The 19,540-nt window shown below is 37.0% G+C and overlaps 1 protein-coding gene and 1 non-coding gene across 2 annotated transcripts in view; both read right to left on the reverse strand.

Moving 5' to 3' along the window:
- The window catches only part of LOC134791629 (uncharacterized), a 178,913-nt gene that overhangs the window by 121,448 nt on the left and 37,925 nt on the right, over positions 1 to 19,540 (reverse strand). The window lies entirely within an intron of this gene.
- Positions 1,117 to 1,191, reverse strand: Trnat-ggu (transfer RNA threonine (anticodon GGU)). Its single transcript has one exon. It is a non-coding gene; the product is annotated as a tRNA-Thr (tRNA).

Here is a 19,540-nt window from a genome sequence, read left to right on the forward strand (position 1 = left end):
CCCATAGAAAATAGACCAGCCCAAATGTAGCCGCAGTAAAAGTTGCTCAGTATAATCCCAAAACCTCTCTGGCAACGGGAATGCACTTATTTTTTAGCCACCCTGTATAGGTATCATAAAAGAGCGAACCGTCTAAACGTTGTATAGTTCGTTTTTTTAGCATTAGAAATAAGGTAAACAATCTTGATGTGTCTTTTTATTGAAAAACACGTTTTAAAAGTAAGTCACGGTAAATATGTAACAATTATGAATCTAATAGGATGACTTTATATTCTTCTGCTTTCATAAGTAATAGTTACTGATTTTTAAACAGCATTTTTCAATTAAAAGACATGTCAAGATCGCTTACCTTCTTTCTAATGCTAAAAAAACGAACTATAGTATTTTTATTAAGTATGGCTTTACTATAGGCTTATACTTTAATGTGTTTTTTTTATAGTTATATATATAGTTGCCCTTTATAGTGTCCCACTGCTGGCCAAAGGCATATCCCCTTGATTTCCACGACTCCCGGTTTTGAGCTTATTCCGGCCAGTTATTAATGAAGTTGTCTAAGTCGTAACGTAATCTCCGTTTACTTGTATTATTTTATTAAACCGAACCATCTCCAAATCAACCATGTCATTCAACTAATCTGTTTGTGGTAGATATTTAAGTCGATTCATGTTTGATTTCCTCGCAATTTTTCGGTCAGTCTTTTTCGGCTTATTCCACTTATTCTTAGCATTATTTATTTTATCAATTTACCGAAATTCAGGCTTAATAAATATCAATGAAGATTGGCTTGTTTTCCAATATCATTGAAGGATTAATTTTTTTGTTAATATCATTGTTGTTTATTTTAGAATAGAGATGATGACAATTATGTTCAATTTTATAGCAAAATCTAGTTCAATAAATAGAAAATGAGCAATTTATCACAATAACTTTGACACTTAAAACATTAATGGGTATGATAATAAAAATACAAGACTGAAAGTTTCAAAATTTAGGGTCAGTAGTGACCCACGAAGGAGATTGGAGGAGGACGTTAAAATAAAAACTACTGAACTATAATCAACCATAACCAGGTCATTAGGTATGATTTTTTATATTAAAGGAAAAAATTAAAAATGATACCTCCGGCAAGACTCGAACTTGCGACCATTGGAACACCGGTCCAATCGCTACTGCCAATTGAGCTACGGAGGCTTACCAGATGTAAGATGTAATATAAAAAAAATGTACTCGTAGTATCGCTCGCAGACGTTTCTACTTGATAAAAAAATTGTTCAGGGGCCCATTTAGTCCACTAACTGTCAAGTCGTATGATAGTTACCATGGCAACACACTAATAATATTAGACTAATATCCTTCGAGCAACACGGAAGGGAGGCGGCATTCGCACTATTTCCCCTCTGCCGAGGTACAAGATTAGCGCGTCAATCTAATCTAGCGCGGGTAATAAAACTAGTTGCACTTGGATTTTTCACTAGACCGAGTCCAGACGCGCGCGTGAACACTGCTGCACAAAAATGCCTGTTTGCTCGGTTTTTTGTTATAAAAAGAGGTCGGGGACATCAAATTTACAAAAAGAAAGTGTTACATTTCACATGTAATATTTTTTTTACATATCATACGTTTAATTACATTCAAACACAATTATTATATTTTAGGCTCATGTAATTGTTGGATTTATCGATTTTGCTCGCCCAGTACAAATTGCGGATCGGTCGAGCGACAAATCCGACTTCTCATCTCTCAGAATACAATAACATACTTCAACGAAAATGTGTTAGTGTGCGTGTTGTGACACTTAATTGTCACTCGTCCGTACACAAAAAGAGATCGAGGTTTGCAAGATTTGTCTTTGACGTGTGTCATTTTCTATGTATTTGTGTCGTCATTACAGATTGGATTTTGTATGTAAGTGTGTGAGAAGTGCGACTGTGTGCACCTTTCCCCCCGCGAAAAATTTCAGAAAGATTTGTACGGTGAGATATCACTTGGGCCCCTCCCTTCCGATGTGTCGGAAGCCGGTGTTGCTCGAAGCTAATATCGTTCGAGAAATGGGCCCCAGGTCAGTATATACTCGTAGTTTGAGAGGTCAAAGTATTTCTCAGCTAACTAAAGGGAAGATCACAAAATTCCTAAACCCTTACAAACTTCCACTTTCGTGTGTAACACCCTATAACTATCGTAACTGCAAAAGTGTATCCATTTGATTGTGTACCTTCTTACCTATAGCATAAGGTCCATATTAGAATAGGTTATAAAGGCACATACGACGGTTTTGAAGTAGCGGCGGGCATCAAATTGCTCTTTACGTCGACGCACCATTATTTGAATAAAAGTTACGGTTCCCCCGGGACTGTGGGATATTACAATCGCCCCACAAGTACACATGAAAGCAACGAAAAAGGGTCACTTTCCAGTGTTGGCCATGTAAAACTGCGTGGAAGGGGAAAGCATGTATATTTGCCTTAACAAATAAATATGAAATGAAATTGTTTATTCCAGAAAGAACTTCCATAAAATTACAATAAAATAAAATTAAAATTAAAATTATTAAATATGCTACCAAAGACGCGGTGATTAAATCATCATCATCATCTCCTAGCCGTTTTCGGCTACAGCGACTGCTTTGCTACAGCTGAGAGCGTCGCTGGTGCGCTCTCAGGTGACTGACGTAGCCAATCTCTGCAGCAAATGTGCGGCCACATTCGCTGCATGTCAGCACCCCTCCGACGTAATTATACGTGATGGCCACAGGTGGTCTGGCCTTTAGCTCGTCACGCTTAACGTCGAGCTCTGTGCGTCGCCTGGCTTCAAATTCACGCACCTGCGTCTGCACAATATGTCTCCACTGTGGACGGTCACTTTCCAGTGTCAGTGAAAAATGGTCACTTTCCAGTGTTGGCCATGTAAAACTGCGTGGAAGGGGAAAGCATGTATATTTGCCTTAACAAATAAATATGAAATGAAATTGTTTATTCCAGAAAGAACTTCCATAAAATTACAATAAAATAAAATTAAAATTAAAATTATTAAATATGCTACCAAAGACGCGGTGATTAAATATGGTAGGTACAAATAGATAACTCACTCACTCACTCCTTACTCAGAATCAAAAATAGCGGAGCAAACTACGAATCAAAAGTATCTAGGTACCATTATCTAACAGCTTAACTAAAACACATAAACGGCCCGTTTCGAACATTAAAATACATTAAATCTGTATCTAATCCATATCGCATCTAGACGTAGTATTTGACATATTATGTTAAAGTTGGAATCGGGCCAAATATCTCTATATGTAGAACAATTCGACTGTAGCAGATAATTTTGAATGCTACCATTGGATCTGACTGTACCTATATCTGCAACAATATAAAACGTAGTGATAAGACGCTTAGCAAAACAGAAAATTAGGTGAAATGACGCGAAAACAGAGAAAAAATGAAACGCAACTATGCGAAACAATGTAATATGACGGTAAACGATACAAAAAGGGGAATGATGCTAAATAGGTAATGTGATATGACGCGTAATGGCCCGATAAATTACAAAACGTTGCGAAATGATGCTAAATAAATGCAAATAGCTTCTTTAACCTTTCAATATATTGAATATTACATGCAATATCTTGAATGTGGCCATAAAAACGAAACTTTTTTTACATTTGATAGAGCTAGAGTTAGATTAAGATAAGTGCAACGATTTTGATATCTCACGCAGTGCAAGTGTTATTTTAATCGTCAAACTTCTATGAAATTATGACGTAAAAATAACACTTGCACTGCGTGTGCTATCAAAATCGTTGCAGACTTATCTTGGGCTGACTCTAGTTGCCTAAATTATTTTTTGTAGAGGACCTCCTTAAAGTGAGTTTGATTCAAATTAAAGTTTGCAATTTTATTTAATATAGCTGATAGTAATAAGGTTAGTTACATACAAGTCTAGATTTCACGCAAAAGTGCCTTAGAATCCAGCGAAGACACTTCATAAGGCACTTCATAAAATAAGTCACAATGTTCTCCTGAGACTTCGTAACCCAATTTTCATTTTGGTCTATCCGATATAGATAAAAGCCTCTTACGTACAATACCCCATTTAGAGGTTCCGTGCAGAAATGGTGATATTGGGAATTCTCGCCTCGAGATGTCATAATCATAACCTTATTGTGCCGCGTTTAGGCCCTTTGAAAATACATTTGTATGAAGTGTAAATGAATAACCCCTTATTCATAAAACTTTACGGTACTCATTTAGTTAAATTATGTTTTATCCCTTTCTGTCAAATACATAAGTCGAAATGTTCAAATCAAATACATAAATAAAAAAAATAGTCAAAGGACAAACGATTATTAGCTAATTGAGGTTTGTAGAGCGTTTATGAATAAGGGGGTAAGAAAATAACTGTCCTTAAGAGAGAACGTAGAGAGATTAGGGAGGGGGGGGGGCGTATTAGAAAGAGACAAAAGATATGGCGTGGACGCGTTGCGCGAAACTTGCAAAGACTGGACCATCACACGGGCTTTTACCTTTTATCTCAATTACTCTGAAAATTTTGCTCAACAAATCCCTCGCCTAAATCACTTAGGTATCCCGTTAGTCCCGTTACCCCATTGTCATATTGTACTGGTAACCATGGTAACTCCAGGTTTAACCGGTTAACCCCGGGTTAGTGGGATGGGGCAAGTGGCTCTTAGTAGACTCTACTTGGTAGACTTATTTACTTTCAGCAATAAGTAACTGGCCGGAACAAGTAAACCAACTGGAGTTCTGGGCATCAAGGAGAGAAGCGTTTAACCAGCAGTGGGAGAATATAAAAAAAATACTTTGTTTCCGAAAAATATTCACTTGGATACAGTTTTTACTGACCTCCACACTAGGCAATGCCTGTCCCGTGAAGGAGAGATTGATAATCTTAAATATCTAGTAAGTAATACAGTAATCTTAACTAACAGGTTAAGAAAAAAAACAACGGGTTGCACTCCGGGAGTGCCGGCAGAAGTGAAAACTCAATGACATTGTAATAGTTTTTCGATCAGGTCACGTGTCCGTCTTACGTGTTACGAATCTGTCGGTCACATGACCTGTCGCGAGTTTAACATTTTTTCCCCATCACAAAAAGTGCACAGCGCCGCTAAAGAAGTTTTCACTTCAAAAATGAATGCACAACGTCTGCGCACGCATGTTTGCTGAAGATTGCATACTTTATGCGAGCCTTGCGAACAAATACTGTATACCTAGATACCTACTCGCGACGCATTCTCTAAATCTCAACAATAATTGTAGAATAAACAATGACATTATATGACTATAGATAGGTTATACTTATACATGAGGAGCACAATAGTACATTGTAGGAGAGGACGGAAAACCGCTAAAAGATGGACGAGTGAGTTTGAGGGCCGGCACGTTAGTGGAGGCCCTCAAATAATACGAGTCCATCTTTAGCGTTTCCGGCCGAGGCATCACATAGTGCTTTTCACGACTACTGCGAGGAAATAAGAAAACATTTGCATAACTATAAGTATTTGCCCGCGATTTCTCTGCTAGCAAATTACTAGCCACTGCCTGTGTTGTCTCTTGAATTTCGGTAGGCGTCAGCGTAAGAATATAATTTTCTTCACTAGAAGAACAAATTTTTATAGCGAGCGTAGATACGTGTTTCTTGTATTTTTTAGTCAAACACAATTTACACTATCCAATTCAGTATTTTCCGATCCCGCCTTTTTTACTTTTTTTATCACTTTTAAGAGGCGTTTTTCTGTTGTTTGCTTCATACCGACTCTAAACTAAACTAAAAGTGGTAACACACTATCGCACCGCACCGCGACCTTGGTGCGTCGCACCCATAAGTGAGAGCGAGAAAGAGATATCGCACCAAGGTCGCGGTGCGGTGCGATAGTGTGTTACGGCCTTTAGAAGCGTTTATGGTAAAAAACCACAAACAGCTACAAAAGTAAAAAACGCCTTAAGCGTGAACCGAATGAACTGACTGAATGAATGAATGGTTTTGACGTATTTTTTTTTAAACAAGAAATTGGTCCTTGAAATAACCTAATTTTATTTTTAAAGGAAAAAGTTGCGCCACAAAAGACCTTTTATTGATTTTTATGTTTTTAATAATACTCATTGCTGTAGCGAGCCATTACCAATGACAGATGATGATAACAATGAAACATTGTAGTAGTGGTGGTTCAGGTGCTACAGCTATTGCCTACTTTCCAGCTTGGTTTTAGACCATCTATTGCCACATTTCCGAACAGTGGCGTGAAAAAATATTTCCATATTTATTTCTATACCTACGAAAAAATGTGTTACTTTTGATTAATTCTCGCATTCCATTCATCTTTGTCATACTCATTGTTAAACATGAACTCGTCTCTTTCTCTTTCGGTGAGAGGGAGCTCTTGGCACATTTCTCGCTTGCCTAGTGAGACTCAAGGTAACTTGTGCAATTTGTCACAAGGTAAGCGCTTCACTTTTGGAACGACTATAACATATCTTGAGTTATAAATAATCATTGAGAATAAATAGGTTCTTTAGTATTATTAGAGCCCCACTCTTATCTCCAGACATTGTCCCAATTGTCACGGCAACCGGAATACTCGATCTCAAGCCCTTTGTGCGTGTATCAAGTCGAGCCCTGCTCAAGTGCCGAGCCATTCGAATGGAATTACGATAAGTACCCTAAATAAACCGGGACAAGTGTGAGGGACCCATTTGACGATGACTTATTGAGATTATATTGAAATACGCGTGTTGAAGAGGACAATTCTACGCTTATTATTATTCTTACAATATCAATTTGATAAATATTCAAACCTGGAGGCGCATATTTTAGTCCAGCATATTTCGCTGGCTGTTCAAAGACGCAACGCCAGCAGCGTGCTAGGCACATTTACACGGGTACCTATCGACCCTATATAGTCTGTAAATTTCTATAATATTATTTTTTATTTGTTATATAAATAAATAATTATTGTTATTTGATGTGTTATTGTTGTTACTAATAAGAGCGTGCGAGATGCCTTATAACACGAGTCGCAGTGAATTTTGTGCGCATCGACAAGTATAGACGAATATATTAACATCAAAACCATATCAGAATTTAAGAAATGAGTACCGTTCCAGATATTTTTATTAATAAAGGTTATAACAATAAAACATTTATGCAGTGAAAAACGTATAAATGTAACAATTGAATTTTTTTCTATTATTTAATCTTCAAAAATTTATTTGCATACTAATTTAACACATATTTCAATTACATTTAAACCATTAAACTTAAAACCTAAATCTAAAAATAAACAATTATGCTAATGCATGGTCCCGTAGATGCTGGCAGCATTTCCTCGCTGTATTGCAAGACTAATTATTATTCTTTGAGCGAGGAAACTGCCAAGTGCCAGCTCTGCGGACACCTAACCTAACCTTTTGGAAAGTTCCCCAATAAGCTTAAGGGCACTTGGATCCCACGGGCCAAGGGTCTCTACGCCAAAAGGTACGAAATTGTATTCGGCGCCGAGACCTCTAGATTTGGTCATTTTTAGGGTTCCGTACCCAAAGGGTAAAACGAGGCCCTATTATTAAGACTCCACTATCCGTCTGTCAGTCTGTCAGAGTCTGTCCGACTGTCTGTCACCAGGCTGTATCTCATGAACCGTGATAGCTAGACAGTTGAAATTTTCAGAGGTATTTCTGTTGCCGCAATAACAAAAAATACTAAAAGGGACGGAACCCTCGGTGGGCGAGTCCAACTCGCACTTGTCCGGTTTTCATTATTTATTCGGCCGCTCCTGCCGCCGCATCGACCAGCATATGTGCCGTGAGACGGTGACTTCAGAATATTTTTGACATGTAATGAAAGTATGTGTGCATTGACAAAATAAACGAATATACACAAAAAACACCCTTGAATAACCTCAGAAATAAAAACCATTCGCCCACAAAGTTTTCACGGAACACAAATTCCCAAGGACATTGGAAAAGTGCTTCGCCAATAAACACGGCCGTTCAAACGATCCCTTACCTGATGGCCGATTCCGTTTTATAGTAGTTTATGTGACTGCCACATAATGAAAGGCATTAAAATACGAGTGTGAGTTTAAAAACATCACACGAGTGTTTTAATGCGTAATTATGCCAACAATCATTATAAACTCTCTATGTTGTGTCATAGAAAAAAAAGTACATAGAGTGCTCACTCCATACATCAGTTTTGGTACCAAAACAACTATTATTTTCGTAGTCGACATCTAGCATCTAATAGCAGAATTATCAGTACTGCTACTTGACGGAACGATGAACGGTTGACGCAAAGATGTTGCGGCAACCGAAAAGTCTAATTCTCAACAATTTTTAGCTAATATTATAACCGGAACTCTATTTTAACTCCTTCTGCTTCTAATATTAGTTGTAAATTGTTGTTCAATACAATTCGTGAGTCGCCACACGAGAGACATCTAGTATCGAGTAGCGGTACTGATAATTCCTACTACGAAAATAATAGTCGTTTTGGTACCAAAACTGATGTATGGAGTAAGCACTCTATTCTTACTATATTTCTCTAAGGTTGTGTTTAGGAACCGCATGTTACGACCGCCAACTCGACTGACGCGCCAACTCGAGTTTTAGTTATTAAATCTGTCAGTGTCAAAAGTGACGTTTTTGGTTTAAGAAATGTCACTTTTAACACTGACAGATCAGTATCATATTAGAAATAGATCTAATACTCGAATTGCACTGTGATACTGATACCAGAAATGAGGTCGAATTAAAATCCTTTATTTTTCAGAGGTGTTTGAAATTCGAATGTGATTATTAAATCGCCATCGACGTTATTATTTCGCAATGACGATGTTTAAGTAATTACTTAACAAATTTGTTGTTATTTGTTGTAACAATCAAATAATATCAAAACCACATCAAATTTTTGAAACAGAATTGGACTCCTGATAAATAGATATAATAAAATGACATAACCCGGAAACGGAAACTCCTACAATAAAAACCCTACCCACACCACTATTATTTACAGTCGTGAATCATACAGGAATTTTATAGGGGGAGCCACGCGAACACGTAAAATGGCCTACCGCGAACCACGTTCGATGTATTGCCTCTCTGTCGCACTTGTGAATTCGTACGTAAGTGTGACAGGGAGACAACACGTCGAACGTCGTTCGCAGTAGGCCCTCAGGTAAAGGTACAGTCAGCAAAAGTGATAGAAGTAGTAACCAGTCAAATTAGCTATGCATTATTTGTATAACGGCAAGTATTTCTTTGGATTTCTACTTCTTTTGACAAATCGTCGGTGCGAATAAAAAAATCGCTATTTGTTTTTTTTTAGATTTTTTGATTTTGGCATATTTAATTTCCTTTTTTTTATCCACAATAATATTATTTTTTATATCTGTATTAGTTTTGAAAATAACTAATTGCGCTATGTGAACACAGAACAACATTTGTACAAAAAAATAGCTATGTGATTTTTTTAGCACATAACGAAATTAAATGCCTTGTTTTCCGTCGAGGGTCATGGCGATAATGTTGCACATGGCGATTTATTGTAGAGTGGATTACGATATCATTTCTCGTACTACGTTACTTTGGCAACAAATCGCTATGTGTAAACTTTACACATGACGATTTTAAGTGAACCAAATTTAAGACACTATGTAGCAAAATTCTGGTTAAAATAATTAATACTTATTGTAAAATATTACGAACTAAACTGTTTATTTTCTTCGTGAGTATCATGTACAAACCATTGATCTATTAAAAACAATACAGGTGCAACAAATATATATTACAAACAGGAAAACAAACAGTTTTTTTTTGTCTCCTGAGAAGTAGCTTAAAAATACATGACAGTTTTTTCATTCGCACCAACGAAATGGCTTCCATCGTGATGGTTTCGTCAATGCCAAAAGTGTGCTTGTAGAGCATAATGTTCATCATCATTCTCTTGCCCTTGTCCCTGTGTCCCATTCACTTGGGGTCGTCGCAGCTATGTCTTTCTCTTCCACACCTCTCTGTCGCCCGTCATCTCATCATTCACTTGCGTTCGTTTCATATCATCTCTCACACAGTCCATCCACCTGTTAACTAATACCGAGGTCGCAACAGTGCGCGTTTGTTAGCTAGTAACTTGAACTAACAACACGCGCTATTGCGAGCTGGTTATTAGTCAATAGATTCTAAATAAGTTTTCGGCAAAAATTTCATTTTTGGTACAAGCTTTTATCGCTGACTGTACTTTTCTTACGACAGACAACTAATACTCATCGAGACAATTCTAAAAACCCCTAACACAATTAGGTTGCGTTGTTTCATCACAGACTTCCTATGGTCACCTCTGGTCTCCATCATCAGATCAGCTCGATGACACCATAATATTGCATTGTCACCCGACTTACGTATGTATGCAAAATTTCAGCTCAATCGGAAACCGGGGAGTGGATCAAATTTAACTTGCAAGATTTGATTACAGACAACGGTCAGGTGAAACTAAATAAAAGCTTGTAAAAATCGACTACTTCACAACAAAACTCTCCTCTGTCACAACTCACCTCGGTCTCCCTTAAACGTCTTGTTTCAATTAGTAGCTAGCCATATTATGGGATATGGATATAATATAATAAATTTATAGGTAAAACTGCTTTTACCCTTTAGTCTATTTTCGTAGTTACGATTTCATAAGTGGCTATGTATTTAAGAGGAATTATTATTCGCTGTTTCTTTCATAATTATCAAACAAGATTTATTTTCTATTTTCGTAATCGAGTATGGCCAATCAGATATCTTAAAAAATGCTGTTTCATTCATTATAGCTGATCCAATCAATACCGATGTTTTCCATGGATAAGCCTTTTTTTGCAATTTTAGTCCCATTGTAAAAGTTACTCGGTAGGCCTTATAATTGCCCTCGCAAAATGTTGATATGCTTCTGGAAAACACCCCATTATATTCGCCTGTATAATTCATGGTGCCCATTACGATACCACATAGGCTCGTTAAATATTTGTAGACCGATTCTAAGTAACTTCTACTTTATTTATGTGAAGGGAAAATTGCCTTGTAAATAATTAAGCCGATATATTGGAACCAGTCAAGTTACATCATAATAACATGCATGTAAACTTGTAAAGTCAAGGAAATTGATTTCATTGAAGCTTTTGGCTGCAACTTTAACTTTTGATTTGGTCTCGTAACTATAATATTATTATAATATGTATATTATACAGGGAGGCCAAAAATAAGTGCATTCCCGTTGCCAGGGAGGTTTTGGGATTATAATGAGCAACTTTTAGTATGGGACCAACCCTGAAATCGTAAAAAAGTAATTTGGATGTTTCATACATTTTGGCTGGTCCATTTTCTATGGGAAGGTACTTCTTTTTTCGCGAATTCGGGTTGGTCCCATAGTAAAACTTGCTCAATATAATCCCAAAACCTCTCTGGCAACGGGAATGCACTTATTTTTTGGCCATCCTGTATAACTAAAGGGACCTTAAAAAGTAGAAAAATCAAACTATCATTAAAATGGCAATCGCAGTTGGTTTTAATTGTAAACTAAACAAGAACTTAAAGAAAAGTGGTAACACAAACGCAAACGGGAAACATAAACATAGAATTTAATTAGTAGGTACAAACAAAGGCTGTGGTTTCATGGGTAGGGAGCGTATTCAGATATTACAATTAGTTAGTTTTGGTATTGCAATGGTGTGACCTTGATGGACTCATTTTAGTTTTAATAACTTGTTACATATAGTTTTGATCTTATTTGGATATGACCTTGAAAATCGCTCACGCTAATCGGTGCATGCGAAATCAAGTGAAAATCGTGCATGAGATTCGTGTCAAGCTGGGCTTGGAGGTCCAAGGCGATCATCCAGGTCTGAATCGGGGTCCATATCATGTCAAGACATGATATGCAATGCATCTCGTAACCAATAAAGTGTAACAATTTGACAGTGACGACTCGCACTCATTTCACACCTAATTTACGCATCCATAGAGTTAATAGACCAAGAAAAGTCTGCAGCAAATTTGATAGCCCACGCAGTGCAAGTGTTGTTTATACGTCATAATTTCATAGAACGTTTAAAATAACACTTGCACTGCGTGGGCTATCAATATCGCTGCAGACTTTTCTTGGTCTATCTTTAGAGATGTACCAGTCTCGAAAACAATCTCCGTTTATTTTAGGAAATATACTCGAACGAGAATATTCTCTATACAAAAAGGAGAACGGCATGCAAGACTCGCAAAAAGCGCGCAATCAAAAACGAACTAAAGAGCGTATTCTCGGAGCATTCGCTGGATCTGGACGCACATTAAGGTATCGTTCGGTTTCAAACTACACCAGCATTGCTGCTACAGTATTATGGCCTTTTTTGTACCTATTGCATCTGTTGGCAAACCTAAATAAATAAATAAAAAATAAACCGGCCAACTGCGAGTCGGACTCGCGCACGAAGGGTTCCGTATCACTCCGTAATATCGAGCAAAAAACGGCATTCTATCACGGTTCATGAGATATGCAGCCTGGTGTCAGACAGACAGACAGATAGACATACATACGGACAGTCTTAGTAATAGGGTTCCGTTTTTACCATTTGGTTACGGAATCCTAAAAATAAGTATACACCCTGCCTAAGGGCTCATTGTACCCGCACAAATAACGAAAGTAAATTGCACGGAATTAATTATGAGAGCTAGTAGGCAAAGTTGTGAAGTAATTAAATGAGGCACTATGATGAATCGCTTGGCAAAGTTGACCTAGTTATTAAAGCTTGATTGGCTTTCCATAATTCATTTTGCCATTGTTGGCTAAAACCGGACAGAATAGATTAGATCGAATATTCAATTAGAGAGTTTGAGGGTCGCAGGTAGGAGTTTCATTATACGATTCAGATATACATATAAGAACACACGGTCTGATTCTAGTTTCAAATTCTTCGTGAATCCTTCAAGCAATAGTCTGCCGTACCTATTCGAACTTTAAGATACGTCAATTAATAGATCTAGAAACGATATGGACTATATGTGTCAGTGTCAAAAGTGACGTTTTTGTTTGAAGAAACGTCACATTTGACACTGACATATCTAATCCATATCGTTCCTAGATCTATTAATTGACGTATCTCAAAGTTCGAATTGGGCAGAATGTCACTTTTGACAATGAGAGATCCGATCTATATCGTATCTAGATCAAATTTTTGATGCATATTAAAATTAGAATCAGGCCGTTAATCGTAAAACGATAATGAACGATCTCGTTTCCATACAAACTGTATCCCCGTTTTCCTTCTTTAATATTGATATTATAAAATAAATATTCAAATATTGAAATTATATCAGTTATTAACCATAGCTAGTTATGACTATACGTTTGACTTATTTCGATTTTTTTATTACTATAAGAGCTAGCGAAAAACTGATTAACTTAGGTATACATTTTAATAGCTCAAACAAAGGAGCATGGGGGTGATTTCGGTATAGCGCGGCGAGAGAGATGGCGCTGCTATTAATATAACAACAAAAAAACACAAAGTTCGGAATCACCTAAAATGATTAGGATATACCATAGGGTATCACAGGGTAGGGTTGTTCAAAGGGTGCCGTAAGCCTTTAAGAGATTTCATAATACTCGTGAAAATTCGACCCATGCCGCAGAGGGTTTTCAAGGGACAAGCAAGGGGAAAAGTACTTAATACTTACCTACTGACCCCTTAAATGATTAAATATTAAATGTATCGCTGTCGATTTATGTCATAGTAGATTTAACGTCGACCGTTTCCGAATCCCAGTTGAAAATTGAATTTATTTGACGCATAAATTTTACTAAATCACTCGCGGACGTGATATATGTGCCTAAATTCAATCCCAGATAAGGCCAAAGCATTTGTACTCGTATAGTAGATATTTGTTACTTATTCCGCAGCTGTACCCAGTTAAAGGTCTTCTTTGTCGGTCCCTCGTGACGGGCTCATTTAGACGATGCGAGTCTCATTACATTGCGGTTTGATCAGTCGGTTGAATTGGACGTAACCAACAATCCGCAATGTAACTAAAATCGCATGTAAGTCCGCGCGCCGTCTAAATCAGCCCTAATGCTTTGGATTCCCAGGACTCCATTTGTTTACGTTCTTTGTCTTGTTTGAAGGGCGTATTTTGGAGTACCGACTGGCCGAAGACCATCTAGACGCCCTAGAAATCGCCGGTGAGACGAAGTGCAAAAAGACCTAAGCAAACTCGACGCCTTTGGACAGAGTAGGTAGCATGGCGGTCTTTGGTGTAGGAGACAAAGATCCAATTCGGGTCGTTGCACCACAGCAGTTAAGTCAGTATTTGTATTTTCTATTAAATTCTCTGTCAAAGTTTTTAGCACAATATTGGCATCCTCACATTTTAATCTCGTGCATTCAAAAACAGCAATGCATTTATTTTGAAAACTCCCAAAGGCATTCGAGAATTTTCAGCGCTATTCATGACTTTTATACAAGAAATGCATGCGACATCGAGCATTCGCAAAGAACTTTAATATTATTGCTTCGTATTCAAACGCTCGGTGCGATAGACTAGCGACTTTCTCCCATAGACCGCGTATTATGAAGAATTTACTAAGATTCGCTGTCACCACAAATATATTTTTTTATGTCGTATGACGGAGTATTTTACAAAATACTCCGTCAAAAGCGATATTGGTATAAAATTAAGTTTGTTTTGAGGGTCATAGTTTCAGTCAAAATCTCGCCATATATTATGTATAGTGCATATCAATGATTTTCAGGCAAATTTATAAAATGGAATAGGTACAAAGTAAACGTAGTGACAAGAATTGGGAACATGTAGAAAAGATTAAGGAATACGTATAGTACGTCAAATTTTCAAGTACAACATTGAACTTCTCAATTTGAATTTGAAAGCAATAAAAAGCAATGCAACAATGTCTGAGATTCAACCTTGTAAGCCATGTAAATATAACTTATAATAAGTCTCTGTTACTTTATCTAGTAAGTAGAGATCTGTGCTCGAGCGGACCAAACGCAAAGCTCAGAATTAGAAACCTTTCAAGAGCTTCGCTCATGTTTGTGGAAAATTTTCCCCGCAATTTTTACGATGAAGGTGATTGCTGTAGACATTTTCCTTATTTTTTAAATACAAAATCGATGGGAATTCGTGATGTTTCTTTGTACAACTTAAAATGTCAACTTATGAGAGCTTACATTTCATACCACTCTGAACTGAGAAGCAATTTAAAGGACAAAAATATCTTTACAAAAAAACGCAACGTTATTGTCGGAAACAAATGTCCCAATTTTTCTATTCATATTCCGTCATTCCATTCCTTTACAGCCATACAAATTCTACAAGGAAGGTAACGATGAGGAAAAATCTTTGGACACTTTTTCGAAGAGTTTATTATTCCGAGTAGAAATAACATAAAAAATCCAATTGAAATGCTGATCAAAAATATATATATAAAGCTTACAAGTGCATGAAAAAACGTAACAGAATTTTATGTCAAGATTATTCGTGAAAGGATAATTAAAACAAAATTTAGGGGCAGTTAAACTGTAATAAAAACTTGTCACGTGATGATAACAAATATCTCAGTTTATCAAACATATGCACGCAATGGACGCCATGTTGTTTATGATCTAGCAATCCAGCAGGCCTATTATGGATGGCTTTATCCAAGTGACAAAATTATCCGTCACTTTTTAACAGAGCGCGATTGAAAGTAACGGATACCGTTTTATCCCGCTGTCACGTAGACAAGACCGACCCAGACCCGTAAAGGATAGAAAGTACTCCAAAACTTAAAAATCAAGTACATTATTTGAGACTACACATGTTCGTAGGGTGTCGCATCTAAAAGATCGTAACCGCCTTACGGACCCACAGTTAAGACTTCTTTGTTTACAACACGTGTTATTCCCTACCACATTACGTACAATACTCGTACTAACCAGTACGGATATGATGGTCGTTCTTGTATACGCGACAGCGTGATAAAACAGTGTCCGTCACTTTCTATCCCACGGTGTTAAAAAGTGACAGTTATTTTATCACGTGGATAAAGATGGATAAAGCCACCCATAATACGCCGGCAGTAAAAGTAGAGCCTAACACCTTGGTGGACACTAAACGCCATCGCTCAATACCATTGTTCTTTTTGTGTCTGGTGTAATTTCCAGCATAAATAAAAAAAAAAAAATATTACAGGACAATTTTACACAGATCGACCTAGTCTCACAGTAAGCTCAATAAGGCTTGTGTTGCGGGTACTAGACGACGATATATATAATACATAGGTATATATGATACTTATATACATAGAAAACATCCATAACTCAGGTACAAATATTTGTGATAAACACACAAATAAATGCCCTTACCAGGATTCGAACCCGGGACCTCCTGCTTCGTAAGCAGGGTCACTACCGACTAGGCTAGGAGGCCGTTAAACATAGCATAGTGTTAACATACGAACCGATAAAGTGGGTTACATTGGCCCTGATGGGTAGCCTTATATTTTGCGATACAATGCACAGTATATGTATTATTGCTTTGACATAATGCCACATTGTCATTATGGTTGCTTTTATCTAATCATCATCGTTTTTATATGTTTTATTAAACCCCTATAATCCCTATATGTGATTTTCCTTATATATGTTACGAACCCAACTAAACTGAGGGTTATTCTTTAATTATGTGAATTTCATGCGGGCCAAAGATACCATTAGTTAGGTTAAAGTATCCCGATTTTACGTTACAGTCAACTGGGAGCCTAAACAAGTGACAGTCGTTTATATAAAATGCAAATCAAAACTATAACAATGAACATTACAATACAAATACTTTTTATTGCACACCTCAATAAAAAAACAATACATAAAGAAAACAGCAACAGAAGTGTAGAGTATGGAAATTATGACATGAATTTTCGTTACATCTGTCAGTACCGATATTTTTTATTTATTTTTAACTGGCGTGTGTCCATAAGCTATTAATCAACTAAGCGCTAAGCAGAGGAAAAGGTCGAGTAACACTGGCGAATGGCAGTCCTCGACTCGCCTTCACCCGAACAGCCAATCAGAGCACTCAGTTTTATCGGCAGAGTTCCAGAAATTTCGAAACTCCGACTTCAAACTTCACAATCAAGAATGGGTTGCAGTAATTAAGGGGTACAATAGCAGGAAGTTCGCAGATAATGCAATGGAGATTAATTCTGATATTACAATTTGTTACGGTTTAAAGGTGGTTTTGATACGACCCTGACGAACGTCTTGGTGATTGGCGCGCTCACGCACGACTTTCACGATTTATTTTTCATTTATTTATTTAAAATGATTCTAAAATACAAAAATCTTTACTGGCTAATGGGACGCACCTCAACCCTCTCAGCGGACAATAAATTACTCCTATACAACGCAATAATTAAACCCATCTGGACCTATGGGATCCAACTATGGGGAATTGCTAGCGACAGTAACATAATGTGTCTTCAAAGAGCACAGAACGCCATCCTTCGCGTGATTGCCAATGCACCCTGGTTCACTAGTAACGATGAAGTACACGACTATCTCAATATGCCCACCATAAAGGAAGAGATCAAAAAATTCACTAAGAATTACATTGAGCGCCTGGCAAGGCATCCTAATCCACTGGCTTCAAAATTACTCGACAAGACTGAAACAGTGCAAAGACTTAAAAGGAAGCACATCGTGCAATATGAAAGTATAGGTTAAGTGAGACGATGGTCTCCAAAACCCAATTTTAATACCTATATACAGCAAAACTGATTATAGTCGTTACCGACTGATGGCAGTTCAAAACAGAACAAAAAAAAAATATATTTAAAAAAATCACTTAGGACTAGGTGTACAATATTTTCGCCAAACTGAAGACAATTTGTTGGCAAATAGTGCGCTCTCAATTCTATTTATGTACCTTATAAAATAAAACTAAACTAAACTATAAATAATATATTGTGTAAATTCATAATAAATAATAAATAAAATAAATAAATAAATAAACTAAACTATACAGATTACAGAACAAACTGTAGGTAATTTTAATTTTTAAGAAGCAGAAACGTCTGCGAACTATGCTATTAATAAGCTTAAGCTTAGAATAAATTTAAAAGTGGAAAACTACTGTCTTGGGTGAGGCCGTGAGTTCAAGTCTCACCCGAGACAGTAGTTTTTCAACTTTTAAATTTAAACTGTAGGTATATGGGATGTAATGAATTGTAATTTAATTGAAATTGACCTAATTAATTAATAACCATTTTGACATGTAAAGTTTGTAATTTTATGAATAAATGAATATGAATATGAATATATTGTATACTTACTGTAGGTTTACTTATTATTTATTTATTAATATGTTAGTTTAAGGCAAAATTTCTAAACAATAATAGTTTTCTTTTAATACTTTATAGCTATCATGTCGCATGCGTTAGCGATCTTTAAGATCGTATCAGAATGAGATCAAAACCGTAAGAAATCATTAAATTTGAATCAGCCTCCAGTTTACTGATATTGCATGAAGTTGTGGACAGTTCGAAATAGTCTGGGACACTCAAAGTTGGGGCAGTCACAATAAGTGTACTGGTACTAAAGTGCAGAAGGTTCTCGGCTAATTTGGAAGTTTGAGATACTCAAGTAATAGAACTTCATACACAACGGATATGTAGGTATGCTCTACCTCCTCCGAATGGAATTAAGGCCCATTGAGCTAGTGGTACCTACAGCCCAGGCATCTCACTAGCCAAAATTTTAACAAAAGTATGTTTTCTGAGTAATCTGAGTAATTGAGATAAGGGGCTGTCCATAAATTACGTCATCGTTTTTTGACGAATTTTGACCCCCCCTCCCCTAAAATCTCCCAAAAATCATGCTTCGAATGACCCAGTTTCCTCCTACGTCATGCTATCCGATGTCCAGACCCCCCCTCCCCTAATTTGAAATGACGTAATTTATGAATATCCCCTAAAAGGTAAAAACCCGCGCGATGACCATTTCTTCCATTCCATATTGGTAACATATACCAAGAATGTTACTAATATTTCAAAGTCTCAAAGGACAAAGTTAGCCTATAAATGTCAATAAAACAGTGTTAACCAAGGCAGTGTGAAAGCCTTTTCCAATATTCAATTTAACAGCTCCTTTGCGCCGCTCTGATTCTTTTAACTTTGTTTGAAAAGAAAGGGAAAGAGGGTCAAGACCTCATTACTTTGAGTAAACCAGGACTTTATTCAGAAACTTCATGTGTTTATACTACCTACGAAACTCGTGGGTGATAAAAAAATGTGTTGTTTGCAGAAACCGCGAAGCGTCTGGCTGACGTAACTGGTGACCGAAGAGCTGGCGGCTTCCTTGCACAACGTATCAGCATTGCGATACACCGAGGAAATGCCGCCAGCGTCCTTGGTACAATGTCTCAAGGGCCTATTTTATTACACGACTGCCCAAAAAAAGAGTGTATTGTTTTCAGCGTTCATGTTTGTATGTATGTGAGTTTCTTTA

The sequence above is a fragment of the Cydia splendana genome, chromosome 6 (genome assembly GCF_910591565.1).
Source record: "Cydia splendana chromosome 6, ilCydSple1.2, whole genome shotgun sequence".
Classification (NCBI taxonomy): Eukaryota; Metazoa; Arthropoda; class Insecta; order Lepidoptera; family Tortricidae; genus Cydia; species Cydia splendana.